This window comes from Condylura cristata, unplaced genomic scaffold (assembly GCF_000260355.1).
Source record: "Condylura cristata isolate star-nosed mole 26May11 unplaced genomic scaffold, ConCri1.0 scaffold00006, whole genome shotgun sequence".
Classification (NCBI taxonomy): Eukaryota; Metazoa; Chordata; class Mammalia; order Eulipotyphla; family Talpidae; genus Condylura; species Condylura cristata.
The window spans coordinates 60,421,326-60,442,272 of NW_004567107.1; the positions used below are offsets into that span (position 1 = coordinate 60,421,326).

Here is a 20,947-nt window from a genome sequence, read left to right on the forward strand (position 1 = left end):
AGGTGAAGAGAAAGGCCAAGGGACAGAGAAAATATTCACAGAAATAACAGAAGAAAAGTTTCCTAATATGAAGAAGGAGATGAAAGTAGATATCCAAGAAGCAGGGAGAACACCAAACTACTATGATGACAGGAGAAATACAACAAGACACATCATAGTAAAACTGCCAAGAATACAAGACAAGCAAATAATGAGATAATGAGAATGACAAGAGGGAAGAAACAAATAACCTGTAAAGGGCAACTGATCAGGCTGACATCAGACTTCTCCAAAGAAACACTATGGGCAAGAAGACAGTGGAGGAACATACTCATCAAACTCCAAAGCATTAAATGTCAACCAAGAAAACTCTATCCTGCAAAGCTCTCCTTCCTCTATGAAGAAAGAATAAGGACATTTTGAGACAAACAGAAACTGTGCAATTTTTTCATGACTAAACACCCACTCCAAAAACACTTCAAAAAAAAAAAAAAGTCCTCAAAACCAAATCTAACAGAAGATAACAGAAGATGAACAAGAACAGTTCAAAACAAGGAATAAAAATAATGGCAAATGTAGGTGCCAGAATATCAATATTATCTCTAAATGTAAATGGCTTAAACTCATCAGTCAAAAGACACAGAGTTGCAGGATGGATTAAAAAACAGAACCCATCATTCTGCTGTCTGTAGGAAACCCATCTAACTACAAAAGATAAAAACAGACTGAAAATAAAAGGATGGAAAACAATCCCACAAGAAAATGGACCCAAAAAGAAGGCAGGAACTGCTATATCAAATCAAATAGACTTCAAACTTAAAAAGGTTAAGAGATAAAGAAGGCCACTGCATTATGATTAAGGGGACAATCCAACAAGAAGATATAACAATCATCAATATATATGCACCAAATGAAGAAGCACCAAAATTTATTAGGAAACTACTGTCATCCATGAAAATGTATATCACAGAGAATACATACATAGTAGGAGACTTCAACATGCCACTCTCCACAATGGACAGATAAACAAGACAAAAAATAAGTAAAGAAAATAAAGCTCTCAACAAGGACCTGGACAACATGTGTCTAGCAGACATATATGGAATACTGCACCCCAGAAAATCTGAGTACACATTTTTCTAAAACCCACATGGATCATTCTCTAGGATTGACCACATACTGGGTCACAAGATAAACATCAATCGATACATTAAGATCGAAAACATACCAACTATTTTTCCGACCATGAAGGACTCAAACTAGAAATAAACCATATGAAGAAGGCAAGAAACCCACCTATCCTGTGGAGAATAAAACTCACACTACTGGAAGAACATTGTGTCAATGAGGAGATCAAAGAAGAAATTAGAAAATACTTGGAGAAGAATGACAATGACGACACAAGTCTCCAAAATGTATGGGACACATTAAAAGCAGTCATAAGGCCCTCCCTGGTGGCAGAGCGGGTTAAAGCACAACACAAAGAAGCTTAAGCCACTTCCGCATGAGTTTGATCCCCGCCTGCCCCGGAGGTGACCAGATGGCACGGCAGACCTCTCCTGACCCACCCACTTCTCCTGCAGCAGTGTACTTCATCAATCTGCCTGTTCTGCTCCCCACTCTGTCTCTGGTGAATCATCTCACCCTCCACATCTCTGGCCTGTACCCCAGTTCTGTACGAATAAATACATAAATCTTAAAAAAAAAGCATCTATAAGAGGAAAATATATAGAAATACAAGCTCACATAAAGAAACAAGAAATAAGTCAAAGAAACAACCTAATGTCCCACCTTAAAGAATTGGAAAAAGAACAACAAAATAACCCAAAAAGCCAGCAGAAGACAAGAAATAATAAAAGTCAAATCAGAAATAAATGAAATGGATTTTAGGAAAGCAGTCCAAAAAATCAATGAAACCAAAAGTTGGTTCTTTGAAAAAATAAACAAGATAGAAAGGCCACTAGCCAGGCTCACAAAGAAAAAACAAGAGAAAGCACAAATACACAGAATCATAAATGAAGAAAAGAAATCACAACAGACCCAGCAGAAATCAAAAGAATAATCAGACATTACTATGAGCAACTATATGCAAACAAATTGGACAATTTAACAGAAATTACAAATACCTACAACTCCACAACCACCCAAAGCTAGATAAAGAAGAAACAGAACAACTACACAGGCCAATTACAAGCAAGGAAATAGAAGAAGTAATCAAAACCCTCCCCCAAAATAAAAGTCCAGGACCAGATGGATTTACAAATGAATTTTACCAAACTTTCAGAAAAGAACTAGTGTCCATTCTATACAGACTCATCCAAAAAATTGAAAAAGAAGGAAAACTACCACAAACGTTCTACGAAGCCAACATCACACTAATACCAAAACCTAACAAAGAAAACACAAAAAAAGAAAACTTCAGACCAATCTCCCTAATGAACATTGATGCAAAAATCCTCAACAAAATCTTAGCTAACAGAATCCAACAATGCATTAAAAGAATAATACACCATGACCAAGAGGGTTTTATCCCAGGAGCACAAGGATGGTTTAACATCAGAAAATCAATTAATGCGATCCATCATCAAGCAACAGAAGAATAAAAAAACACACAATCATATCAATAGATGTGAAGGATTTTGACAAAGTGCAACACCCATTTATATTTAAGGGCCTTGAAACTCTTGGAATAGAAGGAATATACCGCAACATGATAACGGCCACATATGATAAACCCACAGCCAATATTATCCTCAATGGAGAAAAGCTGAAAACCTTTCCTTTGAGATGAGGAACAAGACAAGGGTGTCCACTATCACCACTGCTCTTCAACATAACATTGGAAGTTCTAACCAGAGCAATAAGACAGGAAAAAGGCATACAAGGAATTCAAATAGGGAAAGAAGAAGTAAAACTATCCTTATTTGCAGACAATATGTTAATTTACATGGAAAACCCTAAAAACTCCACAGAGGAACTAATCAAAACCATCCACCAGTTTGGCAAGGTAGCAGGATATAAAATCAACACACAAAAGTCAGAGGCATTCCTATACACAAACAACCAATCAGAAGAAGCAGAAATTTAAAAAAAAATCCCCTTTTCACTTAAAACAAAAAGAATCAAATATCTGGGAGTCAACCTAACAAAAAAGATAAAAGGCCTCTACAAAAAAATTACAATACACTGTTAAAAGAAATACAAGAAGACACCATGAAATGGAAAGACATCCCCTGCTCATGGATCAGGAAAATTTACATCATCAAAATGGCCATCCTGCCAAAAGCAATATACAGGTTTAATGTCATTCCAATAAAAATCTCAATGACATTCTTCAAAGAAATAGAAAAAATGTTGATGAGATTCATATGGAACAACAAAAGACCTCGAAAAACCAAAACCCTCATGTCTAAGAAAAAACAAAATTGAGGCATTACAATCCCAAACTTCAAGCTGTACAACAAAGCCATAACAATCAAAACTGCAAGGTACTGGATCAAGAATAGACATACAGACCATTGGATTTGAATAGAAAACCCAGATATAAACCCACAAGTTTATGGACACCTAATTTTTGACAAAGGAGCAAAGAACATACAGTGGAACAAAGAAAGTTTGTTCAGCAAATGGTGCTGGGAAAACTGGGAAGCTATCTGCAAAAAAATGAAACTAGATCACTGCCTCACTCCAGTCACAAAAATCAACTCGAAGTGGATTAAAGACCTAGACATAAGCACAAAAACCATGAAATACCTAGAAGCAAAGATTGGCCAAACACTACACGACATACACTTCAGGAACATCTTTAAAGATAGATCACCTAAGGATAAATAGATGGTCCTACATCAAGATTAAGAGCTTCTGTACAGCAAAAGACACATGACAAAAAACAGAGAGTCCAGTAATTAGGAAAACATTTTCTCACACAAAAGCAGTAATAAAGGACTGATCACAAAAATATACAGAGAACCGACGAAACAGAACAAAAATAAAATAAACAATCCCATCAAAAAATGGTCAGAAGAGCTAAAAAGACATGTCTCCAAAGAGGAAATGCAGGTGCCCAACAAGCATATGAAAAAATGTTCAACATCACTCATAATAAGGGAGATGCAAATTAAAACCACAATGAGATAACACCTCACCCCAGTGAGAATGGCTCATCTTCAAACAACTAGCAACAACAAATGTTGGCGAAGATGTGGAGAAAAAGGAACTCTTGTGCACTGCTGGTGGGAATGCAAACTAGTACAACCACTATAAAAACTGTTTGGAGGTTCCTCAAACTGCTTAACATGGAGTTTCCCTATGACCCAGCAATTCCACTCCTAGGTATCTACCCAAAAGACATAAAAACATTGATTGAAAAAGATACCTGCATTCCCATGTTTATTGCTGCTTTATTTACAATTGGAAAAACATGGAAGCAGCCCAAGTGCTGCTTCTGACTGGATTAGAAAGATGTGGTACATATATACAATGGAATATTACTCAGCAACCAAAACAAAAAAATTAACACATGTCGGCCCTCCCTGGTGGCGCAGCGGGTTAAAGCACAGCATTGAGAATCTGAAGCCACTTCCGCATGAGTTCGATTCCCGCCTGCCTCCTGCCCCGGAGGAGACCACATGGCGAGCCAGACCTCTCCTGGCCGCCCGCTGCTTCCCTCAGCAGTGTACTTCGTAGATCTGCCTGTTCTGTTCCCCACTCTGTCTCTGGTGAAAACCTCTCACCGCCCCTGAGCCTCTGGCCTGTACCCCAGTTCTGTATGCACAAATAAATAATAAATTAAATCTTTTAAAAAAAAATTAACACATGTCTTTTGCAGCAACTTGGATGGAGCTGGAAAAGATCATGCTTAGTGAGATAAGCCAGAAAGGTAAAGAAAAATACCGGATGGTTTCATTCATAGCAGGATTATAATGGCCCAGGTGAGAAAATAACAAGAATAATGAACAACCATATACCAGAGACATTTTGTGAGGGTGGAGTGGGGAATGGGATCAAAAACAGGGTGGAGGGAGGGAAGTGCACAGGAGTATGGTGATGGCACATGTGTGACTAGGTGATGGGAAACCCATGGGGATTACAATTGAGATGAAAAAATATATATACAAAATGATGTAGAAATAAACTATTATATTATTAAAAAAAGTAAAAATAAATGCTTTGTTATGAAACTTGCAAATAATAACCAGAGAAACAAAGACAATAATGCATAAGATTTTCCAAGGAAATGTCATCTATGTCCTGTATAAAAAGACTATGAAGCAGTTTCTATTATTATAGCTGTGATTTTTAAAATAAGAGTAAATGCTATACCTTGCAAGAATAATAAGGGAAATAGGTTTAGATTTCAACATACAATTAATAGTAATATAACCTCTGATATTATTATACATGTCATAAGTTTTAATAAAGAAACCGTATTTAGTTATTATGCTTTCTTTATAATGATTAGACATGCTAAAATGGTCTTTCATAGGACAAAATAAAGCAGAATGCAGGCTGTCTAAAACACACAGTCTATAACAGACAATAGTTTTACAGAGAAAAATGTAAAAGTATTACAGTAATTGTCAATATTCCAATACCTTCCACCAGTCGCTTTGGAGCTAACAAATTAGAGAAACTACTTAATTAAATATGATTAAAAAAGAGAAAACTAACTTCCTTCTTATGATAAAAGCAAATAGATATTAAGATACAAAAAGTCACCTCATTTCATCCAAGAAAATACAATTAAAATAAATTCAGTATTTACCTTTTATGATAAAACATTAACTGGACACATTAGAAGCACAAGAAGCTCATGATATAGCATTTCAGTGGCACTCCAAGTTCTGTAATAAAAGGAAGGTGAAATCATACATTGAGAACAATTCATGTATTTGTATAATGATGCTGATTATCCTTGAACTATTTATTAAAACTCTCTATTAACATTTAAAAATATTTTCTCTATACTGTGATTACTGTAGTTTTTGTTCAATGCACAATATTGTATCACACATATACATCACACATATATCTGAATAGGATTTGAAAGGCACTAAATTTGGCTCCAGAATATGGAACACCTACAAGAAGTGGAACTATTCAATGATTTATTATTTTACTGGAAAATATGCTGTTGTACTCTAAGATCTAAAACATTTACAATTGAAATATTTTATGATAAACACATTATCAACATAGACATATTTCTAGTTGTAACACTGTGTTATTAGTGTTAGGGGGTATTAGTCCTGGTTTACATTTTACTGTTTGCCTTACTCATTAGATTTGGGAACCAACCCTAATTTATGACCCATACTACTTTTCCTAAACAAATTTCATAAAACATCAGAAAGGTTAGTGATCCATTTGGTAAGCTGATTTCAATATGTAAATATTTAAATTGTTTGTTTATCATTCTAGAAAATACATATATACACATATACACGCATGTATATATACATATATATATATATATACATGCATGCATATACATATATATAAGTGAAATAGATAATAGTTCAAAATGTCATCCCCTATATCAATGGTATGAAGAAAAAAAAATCAATCATTATTTTCCCATCTACTTGCTACAGAGAATAAAATGGTAGGGAACATATACAGGTACTACTGTGCAATGGTATTTCTTTATGTTCCACTTACACAAACACATGGTATTTACATAGGAGGAAACTGGCTTCTGCATTTTCCTCACTCCCAGCCTTGTGCAGGTAGTGTTAAATTCAGGCACAAATCTCAATGAATCAGCAATTATAAACATCTGTGTCCACCCCTTCCCCTTTCTGAAATGTCTAATTCATTAGGTGACAAAGAACAGGAGTGTAAGGACAGAGATCGGGAAATGATGTGCCTGAAAACTATGTATTTGTCAGGAAATATGGAGCAGATTAGAAAGAAATAAATGAAAATCTTCTTATCTCAGTGCAAGAATAATCGTAGAAGGTCATGGCTTAATGTGGGATTCATACAAATTATGTCACTGATTCAAAGTCTTTACAAGCTACCAGCAATTCCTTATGCACTGCTCAATTTCTTATATATCTATATAAAATGTGATTATATGTAAATATATATTTATATGTATGTATAGTACATACATATGTATCTTTCGCATTTACTACATTATTTCGTATGTATACATGCACACATAGAGCATGTGCATATGTGTGTGTATATGTATTATTTACTACAGAGATGCATAAAAAATATGGATATACACCAAGTCCCATTAAAACCATGTATGCTTTTTTCTCTTTGCTAAGAGTTCAAGGAGAATCATTATCTATATAGACATTCTAATAATGGAGCATTCTATTCGTACCTAATGCTAATGGATATGAAACAAGGCCCAGGTATTGTCTTAGATGATGTAACTAATTAGTCTTAATGTGGGAAGATTCTCTAGACCACAGTGATTTTGAAAACTAGCAGGAAGATATTAATGACACAATAAATATTACTCAGAGGAATTAGAGGTTAAGTGTAAAATGTTGATTTCATGTGAATTGGTGGAGGCAACTTAGCTGAGCTAGAGAAAGAGCTTAGAACCAAGAATGTGAGGAAACTTGCCTCATCATTTTGAGGTACACAATTTGAGATATCATACTGTCTACAACATAAAAATGGGGACTTAGTGAATATTAGATGGAGATAGATCAAATCATATATAAAAGATTAAGACCTGCCTACATGCTTGGGGCAATCCATAAAAAATCATACTGCAGGTTGGCAATTTACTTAATAAATTCCTGAGACACAAGCTGGAAAAGTTTGTAAAACATGCACAACATCTTTTACCTCAGATACACAAAAAATGTCCATTTGTCCCTCAATCCCATGATTAGTTACTGGTTGAAGTGATATTCCAAACTTTCTGGCTTCTAAATCAGACCCCTTGGAATATGACATGATACACCAATACCATTAAATATTGTGTCTCTTACTTATAGCCATTTTAAGTAATGAGATGATCATATATTATAGCAGATAATCTTCTATTATAGCAGATGTGTATGTAATACTAAGCAGATAATGACCTCAAAAAGCAGTATTGGATTAATGTGGGAACTGAAATACAACACATTTAGCACAATCCCAGCACTTAGTGAACAACTCAATGGCAGCTGTTATTGTTATCTATAAAATGAAAGAAAGTATTAGTAACAGGGAGCAGAAATTGTTAAAAAGGACAGTGCATATACTGCAAGAATAATTTTATAGGGATTAATATCTTTAAGATACAACTCGAACTAATTTAAGCCTTAGTCAAACAAAAGTATCTTGACCTTTAAGGTTAGAGATATGGAGGTGCAATTTAGAAAACAGTAATAATTGTTTTACTTACTTCTTTAGACCATGCAATCTCCATAAATATGCAATATATAAACTGATACAAACTGGGTTAAGGTTTATATTGGTCAGCTAGGAAGCAATTGAAATCAAATAAATAAAAGCAAGTCTTCCTAGACTTACAATGTATTTTCATAGGTAAAAACACAGAACTATATTGTAACTATTTCTTTTCGTTTTTTTCTTTCTTTTTTTTTAAGATTTTATTTATTTATGCATACAGAACCGGGTGCAGGGGTGGTGAGAGGATTCACCAGAGACAGAGTAGGGAGCAGGACAGGAAGATCAAGGAAGTACACAGCTGAGGGGAGCAGCAGGTGGGTCAGGAGAGATCTGCTGGGCCATGTTGATCACCTGAGGGGCTGAGGATCCAGCTGTAATGAAGTGGCTGCTGCTCCCTTGCAGTGCTGTGCTTTAACCTGTTGCACTACCAAGGAGGGCTCTACTGTGACTATTTCTAGGTAGAAATACATTACAGTTATGAATTGATATCTCTGGGCCCTCCCTGGTGGCACAATGGGTTAAAGTGCAGCACTATGAAACTAGTTGCGGCCACTTCAGAACGAGTTCCATCCCAGGCCAAGGAGGTGACCCACATGGCATTGCAGACCTCTCCAGACCCACATGTTCTGCTCCCCACTCTGGTGAATCCTGTCACCACCTCTGCACCTCTGGCCTGCAACCTAGTTCTGTGTTCATGAATAAATAAATCTTTAAAAAATAATTTATATAATTTATATCTTTATCATTATAAGAATTTTTGGAACAAAGGTTTGAAAACCTCTGCTTTAAATGGAAGAGTAGACCTACCTACCACTTGTCTTTCTTTTTCCACATTTTCTATTGATTCTCATACTTTATTTGAAGGTGAAGGCAATTGAGAAGACATTTACAGAGGAAATGTACAGTACATGATAGCTTTTAAAGTGCAAGTATCTCAATTTTATATTCACAATTATTAATACTTAGTTTACATTAATTTGTGAGTTCTAAGCAATCAAATTTCCTACTAAGTTCTGCACACCCCCTACAAATACACACACAAGTATGTCATGCCAACACACACACACACACACACACAGGTGAGCATGTCTGGTCTAGGGCATTAATACAGAGAAAATAATATTGCAGAGCATGACATGGTGAAAAGAGCTGAGTAGTAACTTTCTTGGATGGTCCCCTAAGGTAAATAACACCACCAGCCTGAAACATTCATGCTTACTGCCTCTGGAGTTGGAATTTCATTCACATTTTGAAAACTTTAGATTTTTTCTTAGAGAATGATTTACCCTACATTGGGGACAGAGAGTCTTTCATATTTTGAGCAGACCAAAAACTTTGAGTTATTTCATGGCACTACATTCTCTTTAAGATTATATTATTTTTGGTCATGGAATAAAAAGACAAGTTAAATAACCTTTCTACTATGTGCCTAAATTTGATGCTCTACAAACATTACTAAATTTATTCATCATAAAATATATTGTATAGATAGGGAGTGTTCCTTTACAGATACAATAATTGAACTTTATTAAGTGCCAGCATTTTTCTCAAGATCACAAGTTTTTCCACTTGTCTCCAAAGTATCAACCAGGGGCTCCCTGGTGACTCAGTGGATAAAGACTCTTATGAAACTATCACCAGCCTCTGCAGAAAGAGTCAGATTCCTTGCCCACTGCTCCCCTCAGCAGGGTATTTCAGTACATCTGCTTGCTCTGCTCCCCATTCTATCTCTGGTGAATCTTCTCACACCCTCACAGTGGGGGCCTGTACCCCAGTTTTTATATGTAAAATTAAATAAATCTTAAAAAAAAAGCATAAACTAGATAGATTCAGTCACAGAAGTTGAATGCAGTGGTGCTTAGTGCTTAGCAAATTTTGGAACCTGCAATGAGTGCAGTAGACTGCAACTAGATGGCTTAAGTACTTAAATAGTTCTCAGTTGTTAAATAAAACTGATGCTCTAAATTGAAACTTTTTCTTTCTTTTGCTTGTTTTTTTGACCCTTATATGAAAGAATGGTCATCAAAATGGCTGTTTTGATGTCTGTTTTGTTAGTTAATGCCAAATTATAGATATACTAGTGTTTTATTAATATGTGTAAAAAAAAACATTTACTATTTAAAATGAGTTGTTTTACATAAAAACTGACCAGCTTAAGAAATAATAAATGTATAACAAATCAACATAAATGACATTCTCTGGAAACATAAATGTAGTCAACATTCTTTTCCATAATAGAAAAGCTAGGATATACCAATGAATATGAATTTTAATGTAATGAAGTAATATAACTCTTAACTTGAATATTACAAAATATGTATGCTAATACTAATAATTAAGCTATCTAATTCATATTCCTAATATAGAAATTAGTTATGATATGTATTAGAGGAATAGAGAATATATAGAAGGGATATTGAACAAATATATTCATTGAGTAATTTTTACTCTTCATTCTTTAAAACTTTTTTAATATTTAAAGCTAACATTTTTCCAAGTGAAAAAAAGTGATAGCATTATTCTACTGAATCACTTCAAAGAGATTCCATTTGAAACACATTGCCCCTGGTCATACCACAAGAGCATTTTGCACTTCAACTACACTAAATTCCACTTTAGTATGCAATCCACATCGCCTTTATTCAGTAGACACAAACACTAATAAAAGAAGGAATTTTGACTCTTCTCTATTTTAAGTTGCCTGGGTTTAATCTACTTTGTTTGGTGGCTCCCAACAGAATGAGAAGAACTTCCCTTGCATTGCATTGGTGGCTTACATTTTCTTTTGATCTTGACTTTTTCAGAGGTGTATTTTTATTTGCTTTAATCTTTCTAAATCCAAAAGTAAAAGAAAAATGCTGTTATGTTTTTATTAGGTCAATCAAGTTAAAACTTTTCATTGTGCTTATACTTTTAAAAAGTTGAATTTTATGATGGCTACAAAATTTGCAATGAACTGCATTTGAACTTAAAGTATATCCTTATAAAGTCTCTCTTTAAATTAAAATATACATCACATATAACAGTTTTGTACACATCAAAATAACATAAAATATACACCAAATATGTACTGTGTTCACAGGTACTATTCTCAGTACATAAATCTATTTGCTCATTTAATGCCCCACAATAAACAAATCCTTATTTTATACCATGATAGTGCCAGAAATTGAGGCATTTAACAGAGCAGGGACTTAAACTAAGGCAGCATGATATTAGAGCTTGTGCTAACAATAATGCAACACTACTTCTAATTAAAAGACACTAATAATACATTGGAGAAAAATGTGCAGTTTTCCACATATTTCACCTTAACAATTTTTGGTTCTGAACTTCCTGAATTAGGATTCTAAAGCTATCACCTTCTAAAATATAATCAATGTGTGTGTCTTTCTGACACACTTCATAAAACTATTTTCATACTTCTTAAAAGGCAAAAAAATGGCATTAGATACCAAATGCCCATTACCCTAATAACCATCTTTTTAAAAGATATGAAAAGAAAGTGTGATGCCAGGTCCTATTGAGCAGATTTCCTAGGAATATTCATTGAATTCTTTAAAAATCTAGAGCTAATTCTTTTGATTTTTTTTTTTAACCTTCAGTTTCCTTCTCTAATACAGAGTAGAGGTACTAATATTATTTAAGAATTATCCCCGAGTCACTTTGGATCATAGATAAATTACTGTTTCTTCTGATACAAATGTTATTCTTTTTATAAGACATATTGAATGATATTGTCTAACAAATCATTTTTCCACTATTCATCTGCTGAACTCATGCTTTGGGAAGCAACAGGCTGAAGTGGAAAGCTAGGGAAGGTATGGCTCTGGAAATTTCACAGATCACAAACTCTGCTATAAAAGATTCACTAGAAATCTTTATATTACTTGGTATACTTTTGATAAAGAAAATTATTAATCACATTCCAATTTGGTACCTGGGTACTAGATACCCTGTATTTTATCTATTAACGAATCAATGAGGTAGGAGCATGACTCTCATGTCACAGAAAGAAAGCCCCATAGTTAGCATTTCCCTACTCTATTTGGCAATATTACATGTAAGTCAAATGTTGTGCCTTGTGCTCTGAATCCAAAACAAGCCTTTTAAAAAAAAAAAAAAAAAAAAAACTTACTCTCCTGTTCTTTACCATCACCTTTTCTGACAAAGTGATGGGTGATGGAAGGTTGGCAACCCAAAGGTTATAAGGTCATCTGCTTTTATCTACTTCCTCTGGGAAAATGAAAAGACCACAGAATCTAACTCCATCCAGGGTAGGCATTTCAGGTAGTGGTATAAAATATCTTTATTTTATCACTGTGGTCTCAGTACACTGTAGAAGGTAGAGAAGAAAGAGAAGAGGAAAATAGACAAAAAGGAAAACAGGAAGGAGAGAGGGGATTAGGGATGAGTGGAATGTCATGGTATAGGGACAGAGAGATCTGGCTGCTGGAACTGATGATTATACTTAAAGGTTAATCTAACTTTTAAGCAACAACCACAGTCAGAAAGTCATATCTCTGCAAAAGTAATATATCATATTCATATTTCTTCTCAAAATATATTCCTTTAACTGTAATAGTTTAGCCTAAGTGGTATCTGAAGAATTTTGAAAGGAAAATCCATCATAGAGATTAGGAATTGATGTAGAATAGAAAGTATAGGCTTTTTTCACAGACCTTTTATGGTTCAATCACCTATACAATAATTTTAGTCTAGAAGAACACTTCTAATGATTTAATTCTAAATCACATATGAACATATCAAGAAGTAGAGATCCAGAGAGACTGAATGACTTGAGAACAAGCTGAGATGAAAGGGAACATAAGATTCCAGATTGTATACTGAGTATTCTTTGGATGACTGCATTTTTGAGGACACTGTCACAATACTTCAGCACAGAAGTTAACTTTTTTTCATCCTTTTCCTGGAACTGCTGACTCCTGGGCCTATATGCTACCCAGGAAAGGAGAGGTGCAACCCATTTTAAGAAAAGGGCTGAGATCTCATGAGAAACTGCTGCTGCTTAGATAAAGGGACATCATTATAGGTATGAACGTGATTTGTAGGGATGCTGAAAGGGTCTCATTGAACCCAACTACATTAGCCTTGTTTAAAACTATTTTCTATTTGCTGGATCACATCTATATATATTTTTTTTAAGATTTATTTATTTAGGTACAGGAGCAATGAGAGGATTCACGAGACAGATTGGGGGGCAGAACAGGCAAAACTACGAAATACACTGCTGAGGGGAATAGGGGGTGAGACAGGAGAGGTCTGCTGCACCATGGGGGTTACCTTCTGTTCAGGGATTGAACTGGCATTGAACTGGCTGCGGTTGCTGCAGCTAGCTTTGCAGTGTTGCAAAGAGAAGCATATCTCTCTATTTTACAGTGTTTTTGTTTGTTTTCTTTTTTTTTTTTAAGAGTTATTTATTTAGGCATACAGAACTGGGATACTAGCTAGAGGTGCAGGAACAGTGAGAGGTTTCATCAGAGACAGAGAGGGGAGCAGAACAGGCAAATCAATGGTACACTGCTGAGGGGAGCAGTGGGTGAGACAAGAGAGCTCTGTCGCACCATGTGGATTACATCCTGCATCCTGGGCTGGGAATCAACCTCACACTGACGCAGCTGTGGCTAGCTTGCAGTGCTGTGTCCTAAGCCACAGGGAAGGCCTGGATTACATCTTACTAGTACATCCAAGGCCTTGTAAAATTTTTGTTTTAAATGTTTACTTCTTACAAAATAGTCTACTAACAAAGGAGTCATAACCAAAATCTGGATTCAATTTTTATAGGTTATATTTACATAACTCTTATTAATATAGGATATTGCTTAGGGATCTTGAGGAGGCTTTAATTTACTTTCTTGAAACTTTTCTTTATACCATAACTCATTTTACCAGATGCTTTTATAAGACAGTTTTATTCTTATGCTGTAATCTAATTGTCATAAGGCTATACTTTGTGTCTTATGATTTGAAAAAAAAAATACTTTTATGATTTGAAAAGCAATATGATTTAAAAAAATAATAGGGAAGTTTTGGACATTCTAAATGTATGTAATATTTAAATGGAACTATATTTATGGAACTATATTAATTATCAATCTTGATAAGTTTTTAGATCTTTATTAACAAAATGAGAATAATATTTAATTTATATGGAGTTAAATATTACAAGGATTTCATATTAAAACTTAATTATGGAAAGGTGGTTCTATCTTTATGACAGATAAGTGTTGATTATTTTGAAAAGGAATTGAAAAGGAATATATTTCCATGCTTCTCACCCAATATCTACCATATTAACAGGGCTCAACAATTATTTGCTGATGTAAAATCTTGTAATTCTGAATATTTAGTAATTTATATAATTAGGATTATCTATATAACCCTAGTAAAAGTTAAAAGTAGGCTATTCTTTGTATGTGACATATCATACTGCATAGTCATGCAGTATGACCATGATGACTATATATATGCACATGTGACTATAAATACAATAAACTTTTAGCAGGTGATTTTTGTTATTTACAATTTAGCATTTTCTATACAACAGTTATGTTTAACCTCTCTCTGCAGTGGGAGTGTGGGAGAATTCAAATGATGAACACTTAGTGGACACTCATTAAATATTAAACCTATTTCCTTTCTCTTCCTGTGCAGTCGTTTCTCACACAAGGTAAAATAAAACATGTTATATTATACTCTTACTCTGTACATATAAGGATGAATTAAACTTTTCCTTCTCCTCTATCAATTATTTGGCCTTTACATGTTTAAATGAAGTTTTGGAACTATTTCACTATTTTGTTCCCTTTTAATTTAAGGAATAAATTTAAAAAGCTAGTTTCCATCTACATTAGGTTTTAAGGGTTTACCTTTTTCATTCCTTCTTAACTGGTTTTTAATCTGGCTATTTCTCTCACTCATTGTCACTACTATTCTCCTGAATTCTCCAGTCTAAAAGAGACAAGACTCTCATGAAGTAGTTCATAATCATAAGAAATATGATTGTGACATAGTGTAAGCCTCTACTTGTAGGCATTTTTTTCCTTTCTAATAGAAGACCAGCTATTAATAATTTAAAAAATATGAACAATTATTCTATGAAACCTGATGAAGCAGAGGTGGTGGAGACACTGGTTACTAAAGTCAAATAGCCCTGAGTTTGAATCTCAACTTTACCACTTACAGCATTGTAAATTTGGCAAAATGCTTAACTTCTGTGATCATAAAGTCTATCTTCAAATGAGGATTTATTCTATAAAAATAGGCATCAGTTTATGCTAAATCAGATTACAGTGGTTGGTAAATAATAATTATTCAATTGGTAGCTTTATTTATTAATTACTATTACAGTAATAACAAAAATCAATGTCCATTCCAGGAGAATTTTCAATTGTTATTAAGTAAATGTCTGCTTTAAGAAGAGTTACACCACAGAGTTACTGGTAAGGAAAAAAAAAAAATCTGTTATTTTGAATTTCCACTTGGGGTTTCTATTTGAAATCTATTAGATTTCTCAGTTTTTTATTTATTTTTGAGTCATATAATAACTCTCTCATAGTTGCTCTAATAAGCCTTTTATTATTTCTCAGTTTTAGGCATTTTGGAGACGGAGGATTTGCCATTGAAATATTCCTAGAACAAAAGTAAATTTTGTTTTCTCCTCTCTACTTATATTCTCATTTAGTGATCTTAAAGATGTCTAATGTATTTTATAGCAATTAATTCAGTAACTTATTCTTAAATATTGTGTTTACCATGTATGTAGATATATTTCTGTGCATATATTCAATATATGAGCATTCCTTATGATCACCTATAGATCAGAGTCAAAGTCAGTCCTGCAACCTCCAATATATCAACTAATGTGTTCGGATATCTGCATAATAAATTTTTATCTCTGAACATCTATGTGATGAATATGCATGTGGGAATATGGAAAAAGGAGGAATCAATAACCAAAAATTTTAACAGCTTAATCTGTTTAGTTTTATACCAATTTAATTTTCTTTCATTCTGCTGTCTTGATGCATTGTGTGAAGAAATTGGGGAAAATTAATCATGCCCTGATATCTCATAATTGGATATCACATATTAAGATTCTTAAGCTTTACATCTTCTTGATCTAATTGATGAAGACATTATAAGTACAATGTAAGTCTCTGTGCTAAGTGTAATATAATGCAAATGCTTGACCAGATGATTTTGTAAGGGCAATATCCATTTTTCAAATTTAAACAACTGACATTTCAAAAGCCCAAAGGCTCTGCTACTGTACATATTATTGATTAAACTGACATTTAAAATTACTATAGTGCAAAAGAGCTCATTAAAATAGAAAACTAGTTTTGGGAGGGCTTTTAATAGCTCAAAATTGGCCAGAATACTTATATTACAAATGTTTGTCTAAAGCACCTGGTGGAAAATTTATATCAATATTCAAAAGTCCTCAAATGAGATTTCATTTAATAGAGTATAATCTTGGGACTGTTTCAAACTACACAGATATATAAACAGTAAGCAAAACACCTGCCTATCAATCTTAGACTACTTTTTTTATAATCTATAATGAGTAGTCAACATATAGAGCTAAATCTGTACTTTACTACTGTCTAGAGACAATAACACATCTCTAAATATAGTTTCACACCATTGAACATCTTTGACTGATCAGGTACACTAGTTACAATTTTTGTTTCAGTCCTTTTGTTTCTTGGCTTAGGTAATACTAGAGCAGAGTTTATTAATCACTGCCAGTGATAAATGTTGAAAAATCCATAGTCTATTGAAGATCCAATGTTCAATATGAGACAAAGATATTTTAAAAAGATCTACCATGTCTAATTCTTGTCATACTTGTAGTAAGTTTTCAACTGAACAGGAATGAGTCATTACACTACTTCAAAGCATTTACATAATTAGGCATATTCAGGGGAGGTAAAGGGAGATGACAAAATTATACCTGGGGGCCCCTCCCTGGTGGCACAGCTCCCTGAAAGCACAGCGGGTTAAAGCACAGCACTAATGAACCTAAAGCCATTTCAGCATGAGTTTGAGTCCCACCAGCCCCCGAGGTGATCCACATGGTGGGGCTGAGCTCTCCTGACATGCCCGTTGCTTCCCTCAGCAGTGTACTTTGTCCATCTGCCTCTTCCGCTCCCCACTCTGTTTCTGGTGAATCCTCTCACTACCCCTGTGCCTCTGGCCTGTACCCTAGTTCTGTATGCATAAATAAATGAATCTAAAAAAAAATACACCTGGAAATAATGAAACATTAAAATTTGACTAGAGAGGTAACATTATCACCTGCAAACAAACCATCTGTAAAAGGTGGGTAAACTATATAGTTTGGAAGACAATGATTTATTTACACTCTGGACAACCTGTCAGCTCACATTATCGCTATGCACAGCCCTGATAGCAAACGGTATAAATTGCATTGTACTATAGAAGTCAGCATTTTGATTCTTGAGCTTCGAACTACTTTTTAAAAGGATAGTGTTTATTTTCAGTATCAGAATGATCTCAAGTTAATTTTTACCGTTATGTTTGAATTTTTAAATAATATAATGAAATAACTATATCAAATTAAATTGTTTGCTCATTTTTAAAGTGCCAAGAACAGAAACTATTGTAATATTTCACAATAACTCTTTTGTAATATCTTCAAAAAATGAGACAATTGTTGATCAAAATCAGCTCAATTCACTACTCATTTTTAGGTCACCTATTCCCATCCCCTCTCTCATTGTTTTCTACTCTTCCTGTCTTTTCCTCTCCTTTTCTCTCTCAGGTTTATTTTACTCCACACTGTACTCACTGCTCAATCTGTCACTATAATTTAGTTATGTTATTTGCACATAAACACAATAAATAAACACAGGCTCAACCTACATTCATGTATTTTACAAATGACCTAACAATCATGGTTATGTTCATTTTGCTTTGCTTTAGTAGAAATGGACAAGGTATAGCTATTAGTCAGTGATTTTAAGCCAATTACATTTTTTTTTTGATTACCTGAAACTCTGTTATACAAATACATACTTTAATTTTGATAAAGTTCAATGTTTGCTCCAAAATCACAAATTGAGAAACTGCCAAGTTAGTTATCAGCATGGACTCAGGAAATGGGAAAGAAGAGAAAGAAGTCTCAGTTGTACAAAATATGGGCAAACTTCAAAATGGCCTTGTAAAAACTTCAGTAGATTTAGAACAAGCTCCTGAAATTTTGAAATATACCTTCATTCCTTAAAATAGTTGCATACTTACTCCTATAATCACAAATAAGACAAAAATTAAACCTTCACATACACAGAGTTGCTGCAGGCTACAGTCACCAAGTAGAGGAAGAACTACATTACCTCTGGCAAAGTATATCACAATGACCCTATTAAACTCCTTTAAGGATTTATGTTATGATCTCAACTCATTAGTCCCCTAAATAGCATTTGTCATGACAAAAGGGAGCACTTAGAAAGAAAGATTTCTCAGTCAAACATGCACTGAGCCAAGAACAGACACAGAAGTTATCAAAACAAAGCTTCACGAGTTTGGAATAAATTAGCTTGCTTGGGCACAAACTGGATAATGTACCTGTGTTTTTTCAGTACATAAGCATAATCTATTTGCCTCAGGCTTTTTCTAGACCTAAAATCTCATGCTGTCACGTTATCTGTAACCACACTCCTTTAAATGGAGAAGTGTCACTGCTTCAGGTGACACTGTTCACTAAGGGAAATTACCCAAGAAATAATGCAGGTGTATCTGCCATTCAAAAGCCCACAAGGTATGTTCCTCATTTAAAATAAGCTCATTTAAGCAATAAGAACTAATTACCACATTAATTTATTGTCAACACAACTAAGTACAGGCAGGCAGATGTAATAACATGTGTATAAACTACTAAACAGGAAGAAAAAAAAAAACTACTATGGGTCACCTTTATGACACTGCATAAGCCATAGTCTAGATTCTGTTTTATAATATCATTAATATAATGTAAATGTTGGTGCCCATGAATTTCCATCATGTTTTGTATACCTTTTCTTATCCACTTAGCTCATTTTGATGTATCCATATGAGTGTTAGACTCCATCGGCATCCACCAGCCATCATTCTCCATATCACTGGTGGTAAGGCTTTTGTGACAGCAAGTGTGACAAACCTAAGTGACATATTGTAACAGGGTGGTACCCAGGAAAAGAGGAAGTTCCAGGTTCCTTGCCCCACTCAAAAGGAGGGTGGAGCTGAGAAGGGAAAAAAGAGAGTAGTGGGGACTCTCTGGTGGCGCAGCGGGTTAAAGCACTGCACTAAGAAGCTAAAGCCACTTCCACATGAGTTCGATCCCTGCCTGCCCCGAAGGAGATCCACATGGCGTGGCAGACCTCTCCTGACCCGCCCACTGCTCCCCTCAGCAGTGTACTGTGTTGATCTGCCTGTTTTGCTCCCCACTCTGTCTCTGGTGAAGCCTCTCACCCTCCGCATCTCTGGCCTGTACCCCAGTTCTGTATAAATAAATAAATATTTAAAAAAAATAGAAAAAGAAAGAGAGAGTAGAGAAGGAATCTGAAGAGGAAAAAGGAAGCAGGATGGAGAGCCAGAAGGAGACCTGAGGAAGCCACGTGGAGCAGGGAGCCATGTGAAGAAGCCATGTTTATTTCTTAGCCCTCGACTGGTTAAAACAGATGTGGATGAGAGACCTGCGGGGAGGTTCACTATGGCAGTGTTTATATTGATTTTGATTTTGCTCTTTTCTTTCCAGACTTGTCTGGCCGTTTCTGACCCTTTTCTATGGGTCCTGGACAGAAGGTGTTTTAGTCTTGTGGCGGCTTTCAGGCCTTGCTTTGGACCAGTCCCTTTTGGGTTGACTTTTGCCCATGAGGGGATGGGTAAGTTCAGGTGTTTGATTTAGAAATTATATTCTTTGTCTTCTGTATTGTATACTCACTGTATTAAAGTTCCTTTTCATTAAATTCTTATATGTTTTGTCTTAATGTGGCAGATGGCAGAACTTATTTAGAGCAGGCAGATATTGCGATTCAGTGGAGCTCCTCACCCTGACCTGTAACAATACTATGGCAAAAGTGATAGGATTCCATGTCTCTTTCATGCTTATGTAAGGCTCTTTTTGTAGCAGATTTGCTTTATTCTATTCTTTCTAGCCCTTGCTATCTTGATGAATTAAGTAGTTTTACTAGGGAAGCCCACAGGAGCTGTGGATAATGTACAAGAAATGTGAGTAGCTATTAGTAGCGGAAGGCAATCAAACAGAAGTTTAGAATTACCTCCCACTTTCTAGCAAGCAGGCAGATGCCTCCGTGCCTACAACTATTTGATTTATAATTGTTCGTTGATTTTCGTTTTTACTTTATTACACTATTTTTTTTTTCTGATCCTGATATGAATGAAGGAGAATAGGATCAAAACTGGGGATGGGGAGAAGAGCATATAGGACTATGGTGGTGACACATGGGTGAATTGGGGGGAAAATTGACACGAATTACAACTGAGATGAAAAAAATGTTCAAAATGAAGAATGATGTACCAAGTAGAGGAAGAACTACATTACCTCTGGCAA

At 34.8% G+C, this 20,947-nt stretch overlaps 1 protein-coding gene across 2 annotated transcripts in view; it reads right to left on the minus strand.

The window, feature by feature from the left end:
* Nucleotides 1-20,947, minus strand: part of LINGO2 (leucine rich repeat and Ig domain containing 2) — a 1,074,912-nt gene that overhangs the window by 604,659 nt on the left and 449,306 nt on the right. For both annotated transcript variants that reach the window (XM_012721335.1, XM_004677707.2), the window contains exon 3: nucleotides 5,744-5,822. The gene's annotated coding sequence lies outside the window, so the exon portion shown is untranslated. The remainder of the gene's footprint in view (nucleotides 1-5,743; nucleotides 5,823-20,947) is intronic.